This window comes from Musca autumnalis, unplaced genomic scaffold (genome assembly GCF_047663935.1).
Source record: "Musca autumnalis isolate F117 unplaced genomic scaffold, ASM4766393v1 scaffold_2, whole genome shotgun sequence".
Classification (NCBI taxonomy): Eukaryota; Metazoa; Arthropoda; class Insecta; order Diptera; family Muscidae; genus Musca; species Musca autumnalis.
Window position 1 is genome coordinate 206,705,082 of NW_027411755.1, and position 16,146 is coordinate 206,721,227.

General features: G+C 32.0%; 1 protein-coding gene across 2 annotated transcripts in view; it reads left to right on the forward strand.

Annotated features, from left to right (window-relative positions):
• grp (serine/threonine-protein kinase grp) overlaps window positions 1–16,146 on the forward strand; it is a 191,826-nt gene that overhangs the window by 43,006 nt on the left and 132,674 nt on the right. Inside the window, exons 1-2 of one of the 2 annotated variants that reach the window (XM_073970681.1) lie at window positions 4,080–4,854; window positions 14,391–14,414. The gene's annotated coding sequence lies outside the window, so the exon portion shown is untranslated. Of the gene's footprint in view, window positions 1–4,079; window positions 4,855–14,390; window positions 14,415–16,146 lie in introns of those variants that run through there. The other variant, XM_073970680.1, reaches the window with a different exon arrangement.

A 16,146-nucleotide genomic window follows, 5' to 3' on the forward strand; every position in this document is an offset into this window, starting at 1 on the left:
TGGATTTTTTAAAATATATTTTTTGAAACTCCTTATAGACGTGGATTTTTTAAAATATATTTTTTGAAACTCCTTATAGACGTGGATTTTTTAAAATATATTTTTTGAAACTCCTTATAGACGTGGATTTTTTAAAATATATTTTTTGAAACTCCTTATAGACGTGGATTTTTTAAAATATATTTTTTGAAACTCCTTATAGACGTGGATTTTTTTAAATATATTTTTTGAAACTTCTTATAGACGTGGATTTTTTAAAATATATTTTTTGAAACTTCTTATAGACGTGGATTTTTTAAAATATATTTTTTGAAACTCCTTATAGACGTGAATTTTTTAAAATATATTTTTTGAAACTCCTTATAGACGTGGATTTTTTAAAATATATTTTTTGAAACTTCTTATAGACGTGGATTTTTTAAAATATATTTTTTGAAACTCCTTATAGACGTGGATTTTTTAAAATATATTTTTTGAAACTCCTTATAGACGTGGATTTTTTAAAATATATTTTTTGAAACTCCTTATAGACGTGGATTTTTTAAAATATATTTTTTGAAACTCCTTATAGACGTGGATTTTTTAAAACATATTTTTTGAAACTCCTTATAGACGTGGATTTTTTAAAATATATTTTTTGAAACTCCTTATAGACGTGGATTTTTTAAAATATATTTTTTGAAACTCCTTATAGACGTGGATTTTTTAAAATATATTTTTTGAAACTCCTTATAGACGTGGATTTTTTAAAATATATTTTTTGAAACTCCTTATAGACGTGGATTTTTTAAAATATATTTTTTGAAACTCCTTATAGACGTGGATTTTTTAAAATATATTTTTTGAAACTCCTTATAGACGTGGATTTTTTAAAATATATTTTTTGAAACTTCTTATAGACGTGGATTTTTTAAAATATATTTTTTGAAACTCCTTATAGACGTGAATTTTTTAAAATATATTTTTTTGAAACTCCTTATAGACGTGGATTTTTTAAAATATATTTTTTGAAACTTCTTATAGACGTGGATTTTTTAAAATATATTTTTTGAAACTCCTTATAGACGTGAATTTTTTAAAATATATTTTTTGAAACTCCTTATAGACGTGGATTTTTTAAAATATATTTTTTTGAAACTCCTTATAGACGTGGATTTTTTAAAATATATTGTTTGAAACTCCTTATAGACGTGGATTTTTTAAAATATATTTTTTGAAACTCCTTATAGACGTGGATTTTTTAAAATATATTTTTTGAAACTCCTTATAGACGTGGATTTTTTAAAATATATTTTTTGAAACTCCTTATAGACGTGGATTTTTTAAAATATATTTTTTGAAACTCCTTATAGACGTGGATTTTTTAAAATATATTTTTTGAAACTCCTTATAGACGTGGATTTTTTAAAATATATTTTTTGAAACTCCTTATAGACGTGGATTTTTTAAAATATATTTTTTGAAACTCCTTATAGACGTGGATTTTTTAAAATATATTTTTTGAAACTCCTTATAGACGTGGATTTTTTAAAATATATTTTTTGAAACTCCTTATAGACGTGGATTTTTTAAAATATATTTTTTGAAACTCCTTATAGACGTGGATTTTTTAAAATATATTTTTTGAAACTCCTTATAGACGTGGATTTTTTAAAATATATTTTTTGAAACTCCTTATAGACGTGGATTTTTTAAAATATATTTTTTGAAACTCCTTATAGACGTGGATTTTTTAAAATATATTTTTTGAAACTCCTTATAGACGTGGATTTTTTAAAATATATTTTTTGAAACTCCTTATAGACGTGGATTTTTTAAAATATATTTTTTGAAACTCCTTATAGACGTGGATTTTTTAAAATATATTTTTTGAAACTCCTTATAGACGTGGATTTTTTAAAATATATTTTTTGAAACTCCTTATAGACGTGGATTTTTTAAAATATATTTTTTGAAACTCCTTATAGACGTGGATTTTTTAAAATATATTTTTTGAAACTCCTTATAGACGTGGATTTTTTAAAATATATTTTTTGAAACTCCTTATAGACGTGGATTTTTTAAAATATATTTTTTGAAACTCCTTATAGACGTGGATTTTTTAAAATATATTTTTTGAAACTCCTTATAGACGTGGATTTTTTAAAATATATTTTTTGAAACTCCTTATAGACGTGGATTTTTTAAAATATATTTTTTGAAACTCCTTATAGACGTGGATTTTTTAAAATATATTTTTTGAAACTCCTTATAGACGTGGATTTTTTAAAATATATTTTTTGAAACTCCTTATAGACGTGGATTTTTTAAAATATATTTTTTGAAACTCCTTATAGACGTGGATTTTTTAAAATATATTTTTTCTAAACCTTTACAGACGTGGATTTTTTAAAATATATTTTTTTCAAAACCTTTACAGACGTGGATTTTTTAAAATATATTTTTTTCAAAACCTTTACAGACGTGGATTTTTTAAAATATATTTTTTTCAAAACCTTTACAGACGTGGATTTTTTAAAATATATTTTTTTCAAAACCTTTACAGACGGGGATTTCTTAAAATATATTTTTTCAAAACCTTTAAAAACGTGGATTTTTTAAAATATATTTTTTCAAAACCTTTACAGACGTGGATTTCTTAAAAAAATATTTTTTTTTAAACCTTTACAGACGTGGATTTTTTAAAATATATTTTTTCAAAACCTTTACAGACGTGGATTTCTTAAAATATATTTTTTCAAAACCTTTAAAAACGTGGATTTTTTTTAAATATATTTTTTCAAAACCTTTACAGACGTGGATGTCTTAAAATATATTTTTTCAAAACCTTTAAAAACGTGGATTTTTTAAAATATATTTTTTCAAAACCTTTACAGACATGGATTTTTTAAAATATATTTTTTCAAAACCTTTACAGACGTGGATTTTTTAAAATATATTTTTTCAAAACCTTTACAGAACTGGATTTTTTAAAATATATTTTTTAAAACCTTTACAGACATGGATTTTTTAAAATATATTTTTTCAAAACCGTTACAGACGTGGATTTTATAAAATATATTTTTTCAAAACCTTTACAGACGTGGATTATTTAAAATATATTTTTTCAAAACCTTTACAGACGTGGATATTTTAAAATATATTTTTTTCAAAACCTTTACAGACGTGGATTTTTTAAAATATATTTTTTTCAAAACCTTTACAGACGTGGATTTTTTAAAATATATTTTTTTCAAAACCTTTACAGACGTGGATTTTTTAAAATATATTTTTTCAAAACCTTTACAGACGTGGATTTTTTAAAATATATTTTTTCAAAACCTTTACAGACGTAAATTTTTTAAAATATTTTTTTTTTTCAAAACCTTTACAGACGGAAATTTTTTAAAATATTTTTTTTTTTTCAAAACCTTTACAGACGTAAATTTTTTAAAATATTTTTTTAAACCTTTACAGACGTGGATTTTTAAAATATATTTTTTCAAAGCCTTTTCAAACGTGGATTTTTTAAAATATATTTTTTCAAACCTTTTCAAACGTGGATTTTTTAAAATATATTTTTTGTGAACACGTTTTCACAATTATATCTGCTTTGAAACACTGTTCCCAGTTTAGTAAAAATTCCCCCCAAATCTTTGATTCGATTTTGCATTTATTCTTTTTTGCTCATGACAACTTTTATTGAGTGTTCTCCTCCTTATAATTAAATGAGAGAAGGTACCTACCGCTAAACTCTTTCACATTATGAAATAACAAAAGAGAGTTTCGTATTGAAACCAAGGAGGAGGAATTTTTATAAACGTGGTATGTGATGGTGGTTAAAGAAGGAAAAGAGACATGACAAAGACCAAGTAAGGAAAGGAAAGGTGGTACATACTTAAAACTTGGGTACAATGCATAGTTGTTGGGGTTCTGGTTGAAGTTGTTCGTGTGCTTTTTTTTTTTTGTGCAAATTTTTGTTGCTTCAAAAATGTTGGTCTTTCGCTCTCTCTTCTCTCGTGTGTGTGTGCAAGCCTGCCTCTTTGTTGTGACAATCAGGCTTTCGGGTTATTTGGCGCTCGTTAAAGTGGCGGTTTTGCAGTTTAATTTCAGCTTTCAGCATCAAAGGAAATAAGACAATAAAATTTGTAAAAATAAAAAATGTTTAAAGTAAAATAATTAAACAAAGAATAATAAACAATTAAAAGAATAGACATTGAGGATTGTAAATGTGAAAATTAAAATAAAAAAGTCACAAAAAACTAACCACCCTGAACATTTTTCTTTGGTGTATTGACTTTTGGTTTGCTCGGCTGGTTCTGTTATAGATACCCATCGTCTGGCTGGAATATTTGTCTTCTTATTGGTATCTATTGCCGCTGTCCAGCCAAAAAATTACTTCAAAGCATCCAAACCAAGCATCCAGTTTTCGGCGTTGTTTGGGTGTTTCCAATAAATTAAAATTCGAACGTAGTGTGGCGAGTGTCCACCAGCCCAGCAGTGTTGTGTTGTGTGAATATTAAAATTAATTACTTCTTTCGTGGACATGACATTGTCTTTTCAACAAATGGCGCCCATTTCATGTTTAAATTATTTGATCGAAAATAATAATTCAAAATTTCGAAATCGAATGAAACAATTCGTTAATAATAAACAATTAAAAGTAATGAAAACGCAGAAGTTGTGGATTTATTTAATAAAATTAAATATCGATCGCAGACAAACTAATGGCTGAACCTACAACACATCCATGGATTTTGTAAAAAAATCGAATTCATCCAGCTGAACGACCGGTCATTCGTTATGAAAATGAATTCTTCGTTAAGTTAACGGATTTTCCAACAAACTTTTTTAAGAGAAAATGGTTGATAAAATGTAAGCCTTACTTGATTTGTTGTTCCTTTTTTTTACTTAATTTTGTGTTTTTTTGTTTGTCATTATATAGTCATTCAACTCTCTATGTATTGAAAAAGTTCCAGTACATTGTTTTTTTGTACCTGTGTTTTCGTTGTTGCATGTGTATTTATAACCTCAAAATTTAATACTTCCAAATGAACGCTAAAAATATATATGTAGATATACATATAATAATATAAATAATTTTTAAAGTTCAATTAAAAATCTAAATTTTGTTATGTTTGCGTTTTTGTTTGTCGATTTCTCGGCATCAGTGTACCTCCTACAAAAATTAAATAAGTTAGCTTAAATGCAGAGTAAGGATTGTTCGAGGATCATTTTGCAAACTTTACCGAAGTCAGCCTTGTGGTGGCGATAAAACTTTTTTCGTGTACAATTCCATTCTTCGTTGCATAATAACCCGAAAGCTGTAAAAAATCTTTCGGTGACCAACTAAAACCAAAACTGAAACCAAGACCAAAGGATGGAGGAGGGTATAATTATATTTGTCATTCCGTTTGAAACACATCAAAATATTCGCCGAAGACACTAAAGTATATATGGGGATTTCTGAAAGAAATCGAAGCACCCTTTCATTCAGAAAGGGACTATAGAAGCACCCTTTCATTCAGAAAGGGACTATAGAAGCACCCTTTCATTCAGAAAGGGACTATAGAAGCACCCTTTCATTCAGAAAGGGACTATAGAAGCACCCTTTCATTCAGAAAGGGACTATAGAAGCACCCTTTCATTCAGAAAGGGACTATAGAAGCACCCTTTCATTCAGAAAGGGACTATAGAAGCACCCTTTCATTCAGAAAGGGACTATAGAAGCACCCTTTCATTCAGAAAGGGACTATAGAAGCACCCTTTCATTCAGAAAGGGACTATAGAAGCACCCTTTCATTCAGAAAGGGACTATAGAAGCACCCTTTCATTCAGAAAGGGACTATAGAAGCACCCTTTCATTCAGAAAGGGACTATAGAAGCACCCTTTCATTCAGAAAGGGACTATAGAAGCACCCTTTCATTCAGAAAGGGACTATAGAAGCACCCTTTCATTCAGAAAGGGACTATAGAAGCACCCTTTCATTCAGAAAGGGACTATAGAAGCACCCTTTCATTCAGAAAGGGACTATAGAAGCACCCTTTCATTCAGAAAGGGACTATAGAAGCACCCTTTCATTCAGAAAGGGACTATAGAAGCACCCTTTCATTCAGAAAGGGACTATAGAAGCACCCTTTCATTCAGAAAGGGACTATAGAAGCACCCTTTCATTCAGAAAGGGACTATAGAAGCACCCTTTCATTCAGAAAGGGACTATAGAAGCACCCTTTCATTCAGAAAGGGACTATAGAAGCACCCTTTCATTCAGAAAGGGACTATAGAAGCACCCTTTCATTCAGAAAGGGACTATAGAAGCACCCTTTCATTCAGAAAGGGACTATAGAAGCACCCTTTCATTCAGAAAGGGACTATAGAAGCACCCTTTCATTCAGAAAGGGACTATAGAAGCACCCTTTCATTCAGAAAGGGACTATAGAAGCACCCTTTCATTCAGAAAGGGGCTATAGAAGCACCCTTTCATTCAGAAAGGGACTATAGAAGCACCCTTTCATTCAGAAAGGGACTATAGAAGCACCCTTTCATTCAGAAAGGGACTATAGAAGCACCCTTTCATTCAGAAAGGGACTATAGAAGCACCCTTTCATTCAGAAAGGGACTATAGAAGCACCCTTTCTTTCAGAAAGGGACTATAGAAGCACCCTTTCTTTCAGAAAGGGACTATAGAAGCACCCTTTCTCTCAGAAAGGGACTATAGAAGCACCCTTTCTTTCAGAAAGGGACTATAGAAGCACCCTTTCTTTCAGAAAGGGACTATAGAAGCACCCTTTCTTTCAGAAAGGGACTATAGAAGCACCCTTTCTTTCAGAAAGGGACTATAGAAGCACCCTTTCTTTCAGAAAGGGACTATAGAAGCACCCTTTCTTTCAGAAAGGGACTATAGAAGCACCCTTTCTTTCAGAAAGGGACTATAGAAGCACCCTTTCTTTCAGAAAGGGACTATAGAAGCACCCTTTCTTTCAGAAAGGGACTATAGAAGCACCCTTTCTTTCAGAAAGGGACTATAGAAGCACCCTTTCTTTCAGAAAGGGACTATAGAAGCACCCTTTCTTTCAGAAAGGGACTATAGAAGCACCCTTTCTTTCAGAAAGGGACTATAGAAGCACCCTTTCTTTCAGAAAGGGACTATAGAAGCACCCTTTCTTTCAGAAAGGGACTATAGAAGCACCCTTTCTTTCAGAAAGGGACTATAGAAGCACCCTTTCTTTCAGAAAGGGACTATAGAAGCACCCTTTCTTTCAGAAAGGGACTATAGAAGCACCCTTTCTTTCAGAAAGGGACTATAGAAGCACCCTTTCTTTCAGAAAGGGACTATAGAAGCACCCTTTCTTTCAGAAAGGGACTATAGAAGCACCCTTTCTTTCAGAAAGGGACTATAGAAGCACCCTTTCTTTCAGAAAGGGACTATAGAAGCACCCTTTCTTTCAGAAAGGGACTATAGAAGCACCCTTTCTTTCAGAAAGGGACTATAGAAGCACCCTTTCTTTCAGAAAGGGACTATAGAAGCACCCTTTCTTTCAGAAAGGGACTATAGAAGCACCCTTTCTTTCAGAAAGGGACTATAGAAGCACCCTTTCTTTCAGAAAGGGACTATAGAAGCACCCTTTCTTTCAGAAAGGGACTATAGAAGCACCCTTTCTTTCAGAAAGGGACTATAGAAGCACCCTTTCATTCAGAAAGGGACTATAGAAGCACCCTTTCATTCAGAAAGGGACTATAGAAGCACCCTTTCATTCAGAAAGGGACTATAGAAGCACCCTTTCATTCAGAAAGGGACTATAGAAGCACCCTTTCATTCAGAAAGGGACTATAGAAGCACCCTTTCATTCAGAAAGGGACTATAGAAGCACCCTTTCATTCAGAAAGGGACTATAGAAGCACCCTTTCATTCAGAAAGGGACTATAGAAGCACCCTTTCATTCAGAAAGGGACTATAGAAGCACCCTTTCATTCAGAAAGGGACTATAGAAGCACCCTTTCATTCAGAAAGGGACTATAGAAGCACCCTTTCATTCAGAAAGGGACTATAGAAACACCCTTTCTTTCAGAAAGGGACTATAGAAGCACCCTTTCTTTCAGAAAGGGACTATAGAAACACCCTTTCTTTCAGAAAGGGACTATAGAAGCACCCTTTCTTTCAGAAAGGGACTATAGAAACACCCTTTCTTTCAGAAAGGGACTATAGAAGCACCCTTTCTTTCAGAAAGGGACTATAGAAGCACCCTTTCTCTCAGAAAGGGACTATAGAAGCACCCTTTCTTTCAGAAAGGGACTATAGAAGCACCCTTTCTTTCAGAAAGGGACTATAGAAGCACCCTTTCTTTCAGAAAGGGACTATAGAAGCACCCTTTCTTTCAGAAAGGGACTATAGAAGCACCCTTTCTTTCAGAAAGGGACTATAGAAGCACCCTTTCTTTCAGAAAGGGACTATAGAAGCACCCTTTCTTTCAGAAAGGGACTATAGAAGCACCCTTTCTTTCAGAAAGGGACTATAGAAGCACCCTTTCTTTCAGAAAGGGACTATAGAAGCACCCTTTCTTTCAGAAAGGGACTATAGAAGCACCCTTTCTTTCAGAAAGGGACTATAGAAGCACCCTTTCTTTCAGAAAGGGACTATAGAAGCACCCTTTCTTTCAGAAAGGGACTATAGAAGCACCCTTTCTTTTAGAAAGGGACTATAGAAGCACCCTTTCTTTTAGAAAGGGACTATAGAAGCACCCTTTCTTTCAGAAAGGGACTATAGAAGCACCCTTTCTTTCAGAAAGGGACTATAGAAGCACCCTTTCTTTCAGAAAGGGACTATAGAAGCACCCTTTCTTTCAGAAAGGGACTATAGAAGCACCCTTTCTTTCAGAAAGGGACTATAGAAGCACCCTTTCTTTCAGAAAGGGACTATAGAAGCACCCTTTCTTTCAGAAAGGGACTATAGAAGCACCCTTTCTTTCAGAAAGGGACTATAGAAGCACCCTTTCTTTCAGAAAGGGACTATAGAAGCACCCTTTCTTTCAGAAAGGGACTATAGAAGCACCCTTTCTTTCAGAAAGGGACTATAGAAGCACCCTTTCTTTCAGAAAGGGACTATAGAAGCACCCTTTCTTTTAGAAAGGGACTATAGAAGCACCCTTTCTTTTAGAAAGGGACTATAGAAGCACCCTTTCTTTCAGAAAGGGACTATAGAAGCACCCTTTCTTTCAGAAAGGGACTATAGAAGCACCCTTTCTTTCAGAAAGGGACTATAGAAGCACCCTTTCTTTCAGAAAGGGACTATAGAAGCACCCTTTCTTTCAGAAAGGGACTATAGAAGCACCCTTTCTTTCAGAAAGGGACTATAGAAGCACCCTTTCTTTCAGAAAGGGACTATAGAAGCACCCTTTCTTTCAGAAAGGGACTATAGAAGCACCCTTTCTTTCAGAAAGGGACTATAGAAGCACCCTTTCTTTCAGAAAGGGACTATAGAAGCACCCTTTCTTTCAGAAAGGGACTATAGAAGCACCCTTTCTTTCAGAAAGGGACTATAGAAGCACCCTTTCTTTCAGAAAGGGACTATAGAAGCACCCTTTCTTTCAGAAAGGGACTATAGAAGCACCCTTTCTTTCAGAAAGGGACTATAGAAGCACCCTTTCTTTCAGAAAGGGACTATAGAAGCACCCTTTCTTTCAGAAAGGGACTATAGAAGCACACTTTCTTTAAGAAAGGGACTATAGAAGCACCCTTTCTTTCAGAAAGGGACTATAGAAGCACCCTTTCTTTCATAAAGGGACTATAGAAGCACCCTTTCTTTCAGAAAGGGACTATAGAAGCACCCTTTCTTTCAGAAAGGGACTATAGAAGCACCATTTCTTTCAGAGAGGGACTATAGAAGCATCCTTTCTTTCAGAAAGGGACTCTAGAAGCACCCTTTCTTTCAGAAAGGGACTATAGAAGCACCCTTTCTTTCAGAGAGGGACTATAGAAGCATCCTTTCTTTCAGAAAGGGACTCTAGAAGCACCCTTTCTTTCAGAAAGGGACTATAGAAGCACCCTTTCTTTCAGAAAGGGACTATAGAAGCACCCTTTCTTTCAGAAAGGGACTATAGAAGCACCCTTTCTTTAAGAAAGGGACTATAGAAGCACCCTTTCTTTCAGAAAGGGACTATAGAAGCACCCTTTCTTTCATAAAGGGACTATAGAAGCACCCTTTCTTTCAGAAAGGGACTATAGAAGCACCCTTTCTTTCAGAAAGGGACTATAGAAGCACCATTTCTTTCAGAGAGGGACTATAGAAGCATCCTTTCTTTCAGAAAGGGACTCTAGAAGCACCCTTTCTTTCAGAAAGGGACTATAGAAGCACCCTTTCTTTCAGAGAGGGACTATAGAAGCATCCTTTCTTTCAGAAAGGGACTCTAGAAGCACCCTTTCTTTCAGAAAGGGACTATAGAAGCACCCTTTCTTTCAGAAAGGGACTATAGAAGCACCCTTTCTTTCAGAAAAGGTCTTCAGAAAGGGTCTATAGAAGCACACTTTCTTTCAGAAAGGTTCTATAGAAACACCCTTTCTTTTAGAAAGGGTCTATAGAAGCAATCTTTCATTCAGAGACGGTCTATAGAAGCACCATTTCATTCAGAAAGGGTCTATAGAAGCACTCTTTCTTTCAGAAAGGATCTATAGAACCACACTTTCTTTCAGAAAGGGTCTATAGAAACACCCTATCTTGTAGAAATGGTCTGTAGAAGTGCCCTTTCTTTCAGAAAGGGTCTATAGAAGCACCCATTCTTTAAGAAATGGTCTGTAGAAGCATTCTTTCTTTCAGAAAGGGTCTATAGAAGGGCCTTTTGTTTAAGAAAGGGTCTATAGAAGCACACTTTCTTTCAGAAAGGGACTATAGAAGCAGCCTTTCTTTCAGAAAGGGTCTATAGAAGTACCGTTTGTTTAAGAAAGGGTCCATAGAAGCACACTTTCTTTAAGAAAGGGTCTATAAAAGAAATGGTCTATAGAAGCACCCTTTCTTTAGGAAATGGTCTATAGAAGCACCGTTTCTTTCAGAAAGTGTCTTTACAAGCACCCTTTCTTTCAGAAAGGGTCTATAGAAGCCCCCCTTTTTTCAGAAAGGGTCTATAGTTGCCCCCTTTTTTCGGAAAGGATCTATAAAAGCACTCTATCTTTCAGAAACTGAATATAGAGCACCCTTTCTTTGAGAAAGGGAATATAGAGCACCTTTCCTTTCAGAAAGGGTCTTTAGAAGAAACACCCTTTCTTTCAGAAAGGGTCTATATAGCACCTTTTTTTCAGGAAGGGTCTTTAGAAGAAGCACCCTTTCTTTCGGAAAGGGTCTATAAAGCACCTTTTCTTTCAGAAAGGGTTTATAGAAGCACCCTTTCTATCAGAAAGGGTCAATAGGAGCACTCTTTCTTTCTAAAAGGGACTATAAAAGCACCCTTTCTTTATGAAAGGGTCTATAGAAGCACGCGTTCCTTCAGACAGGGTCAATAAAAGTACTCTTTTTTCAGAAAGGGTCTATAGAAGCAATGTTTCTTTCAGAAAGGGTCAATAAGAGCACCCTTTCATTTAGAAAGGGTCTATAGAAGCCCCCTTTCTTTCAGAAATTGACTATAGAAGCACCCTTTCATTCAGATAGGGCCTATAGAAGCACCATGTCTTTCAGAAAAGGTCTATAGAAGCACTCTTTATTTCAGATAGGGACTATAAAAGCGGGATTTCTTTCAGAAAGGGTCTAAAGAAGCACTCTTTATTTCAAAAAGGGTCTATAGAAGCACCCTTTCTTTCAGAAAAGGTCTACAGAAGCACCCTTTCTTTCGGAAGGGGTCTATAGAAGCACCCTTTCTTTCATAAAAGGTCTACAGAAGCACCCTTTCTTTCGGAAGGGGTCTATAGAAGCACCCTTTCTTTCAGAAAGGGAATATAGAAACATCGCTGAAATTTGGCATTTAGTTTTCGCTAGGGGTATTACACATTCCTACAGAGAATTGTCGGTATAAATCCATGATTTAATATAGCTCACATGTAACGGTACATCCCGATTTGTTGTATTTCTTGGGTTCTTTGTTACATTTTGGATACAGAAGTTTTAAGCGGAAGATTGTTAATACAAAGCTATGTTTTGGTAAGGATATGTCTAGGATCGTTTCGAAATTTTTACAGCAGATCGTCGTCGTGGCTCATATTATGACAGTAATATTTTTTTCACAAAACTTTGATTTTTTCAAAATATTTTTTTCACAAAACGTAGATTTTTTCAAAATAATTTTTTCACAAAATGTGGATTTAAAAAAAATCACAAAACATGGATTTTTACAAAATAATTTTTTCACAAAATGTGGATTAAAAAAAAAAATCACAAATCGTGGATTTTTACAAAATATGTTTTGTTCTCAACATTTGAAATTTTTCAAAATAATTTTTTCACAAAATGTGGATTTTTACAAAATATATTTTTCACAAAATTTGATTTTTTTCAAAATAATTTTTTCACAAAGTGTGGACTTTTTCAAAATAAGTTTTCACAAACCATGGATTTTTTAAAATAATTTTTTACATGACTTAGAATTTTTAAAAATAATTTTTCAACATAACTTGGATTTTCCAAATAATTTTTCTATAGAAAAAATCCTTTAGTGCCTAAGAGTTTTTTATAGGAAACACCGTCCAGAGGAACTTTTTTCTATAGATAAAACAATTGTTTGCTATCAAAATAATTTTTTCACAGGACGAGGATTTTCTTTCAAAATAAAGTTTTCATAAAGCGTGGATTTATTCAAAATAATTTTTACACAAAACGCAGATTTATTCAAAATAATTTTTCACAAAACGCGGATTTATTCAAAATAATTTTTTCACAAAATTCGGATTTTTTTCAACATATTTTTTTTTTACAAAACGCGGATATTTTCAAAAAAAAAAAAAAAAAAAAAAAAAATCACAGAACGCCGGTTTTTTCAAAATAGTGGAATGGATTAAGCCTGACTATTTTGAAAAGCAAAATAGAAGTCATCGCAAATAAAAAACTCCAACCCTCCCACAAAACGTGGATTCTGTCGAAATATTTTTTTTTACAAAACCTGCAATTTTCAAAATATTTTTTTCACAAAATGTGAATATTTTTTTAAAATAATTTTTTCACAAAACGTGGATATTTTTTAAATAATTTTTTTACAAAATGTGAATTTTTCCAAATTAATTTTTTTCACAATATGTGGATTTTTCAAAATATTTTTTTTACAAAACGTGGATATTTTCAAAATAATTTTTTTGAATTTCAAAATAATTTTTTCACAAACCGTGGATGTTTTCAAAATATTTTGTTCACAAATTGTACATTTTTTCGAATTAATTTTTTCACAAAACGTGGATATTTTCGAAAAAAATTGTACACTGGACGTTGATATTTTTAATAAACGATCGTAGCATAGTGGTTGGGTGTGTGGTACTTCGCTAGAATTCATTTTTCAATACAAATTCCTTAGGTCATGTTAGCTCGATTAATTCAATTAATTAATTAAAAATATTTTTAATAACTTGAGATTACTCAAAATTGTTTTCTATAGATACATTGTTTTCTGTGCAAAAATTATCCTCAGGGGCTTGAGAACATTTTTTCTATATAAAAAACTCAAAATCCTAACGTTCATAAGGATTTTTATAGGCTGTTTGAGGATTGTTTTTATGGGAAATTTTGTTTCCATAGATGTATTATCTATCCTCCTATTATCATCCTCAGATTACTGTGGAAGTTTTTGCTATAGAAAACGTAGTTTCACTTCTTTTGATGGAGAAACTTTGTTTTACAAAACTTTGGTTTGTCCGCTGAAAGCTAATGACTAAAAGTAGTGGTATAGGGTATCACATGGTCCTTCCCTCACTGACTGTAGCCTTTGCTTACTTCTTCGATTATGCAATGGTTTGGCGCAATCCTTTTGTCGAACTAAATTCCTGGTAATATTTTCAGCTTTATGGCGTTTCAGCTCAGTAGTGCGATACTCTATTTCATTGAGTTACCGACAAAAATCGGTAACATTAAAACGAAAAATCATGAATGAAAAGTTCAAATAAAAGTTGACAGCACTGTTGCTATCGGTGGAACTTTACGACTACTTTTTATTGGTCGCTAACTTACCGAATAATATCGTTAATTACCTCAGTTTGTCTTCGTATATGCCTTAAACTAATATTTTGGTAATGCTTTTTCCTTTAAGGCTAAACTTTTCTTTTGTTTAAGGAGGACATTTCTTGGAAGTTTTTTTGAAGACCTTTCTAAAAGAAGATCATTGATCTTCTATATGAAGACCATTTGTATTCAACGATGTTGAAAAAGTCTTCTTTAATTCATATATTTTTAAAACCATATACTCATCACTGAATAGCTAATAAATCTACTTTCCTTCTTTTATTTCAGATATAACAATATTTCATTTTAACGGTATGTATTGTTGCAATAAAAACAATTATTAAAAATAAAATATTGTTTTAAGTCTGGGCTATATCCAACTTTAATACTCTTTTTATGTAACGATATGTCATAAATTTTTGCAAGAGGATGCAAGGTGAACTGGTTATGTGGTTACTAATGTTCCCAATGAATATTTCTGGTACATTAAATTTCAAATGAAGTAATCAACACACATTTGTTAATGATTTTATGATGATCTTTTTATTTGAAAAAGCAACAATTTTACAAATTGTCACACGACATAAAATTCATAAATTCATTTCCTTTCTTCAATTTGTCCTCGCTTTTCTGCCCAACCGGCAAAATGTACAACAAACATGTTTGCGCCAGCCTTAATTTTTCTCACTTCTTTTTGGTTTAATTTGTGGTGGATGGATGCACGTTGATGCCATGCAATAATCACACCGAACACACAAAAAAAACTTAAGACCAAGGAATTACATTGAAAACCTGAAAGGCTGGTTTAACCACTTGCTGTTAGAGGGGCTCCTTCCTGTAACCTTTCATAACGAGTTAAGACGATGCTATTGTCTGCCGCCATCATCATCAGCATCTAGGACGGCAAAGAAATCGCCAACCTAAAAAGCCACATATTTTTGGGTTGTTAAATAAATGTGCGCGTCTAACCAGTCCCGTCCGTCATATGATTGGGTGGCTGGCTGCATGCCTTTTGATGGCTACTGTTGTTAAGGAAAAAGGTTTGCATGAGTTTTTTTTATTCTGTCTCCTTGGTCATCAGTGATGGGCTGTATAAAAAGTATCTTGAAGGTGTGTTTCTAAAGATTTTTTTTGAAGTGTTTATAAACGAGGATTTTTTTAAATCCATATATTTATAATATTTTTTGAAAATTATGCAAATTGTGGATTTAAAAAAATCTTTTTGAAAATTCTACAAAACGTCAATTTTTATTTTTTTTAATTCTACAAAACGTCATTTTTATTTTATTTTTTTTGAAAATTCTACAAAACTTCAATTTTTATTATTTTAATTTTACAAACCGTGGGTTTAAAAAAAACTATTTTTTGAAAATTCTACAAACCGTGGATATAAAAAAAATATTTTTTGAAAATTCTACAAACCGTGGATTTAAAAAAAATATTTCTTTTAAATTCTACAAACCGTACATTTAAAAAATATTTCTTTTAAATTCTACAAACCGTGGATTAAAAAAAAAATATTTCTTGAAAATTCTACAAACCGGGGATTGAAAAAATAAAAAATAAAATAAAAATGTTAAAAAAAATATTTTTTGAAAAATCTACAAACCTGGATTTTTTACAAAATTATTTTTTGAAAATTCTACAAAAACGTTTTTTTAAATTATTTCTTTGAAAATTCAACAATGCGTCAATTTAAAAAAAAATATTCTTTGAAAATTGTACAAAATTTTTTAAAAAAAAATATTTTTTGAAAATTCTACAAGACGTGGATTTTTAAAGAAAGATTTTTTGAAAATTCTACAAAACGTGGATTAAAAAAAAAAGATTTTTTGAAAATTCTACAAAATCTCAATTTTTAGAAAATATTTTTGAAAAATTCTACAAAGATTAAATTTTAAATTTTTTTTTTTTGAAAATGCCACAAAACGCCTATATTAATTTTTTTTATTTTTTTCAAATTCTACAAATCGTCAAAAAATTAAAATTATACAAAAAAAGTATTTTTTTTAATTCAATAGTATTTTTTGAAAATTCTACAAAA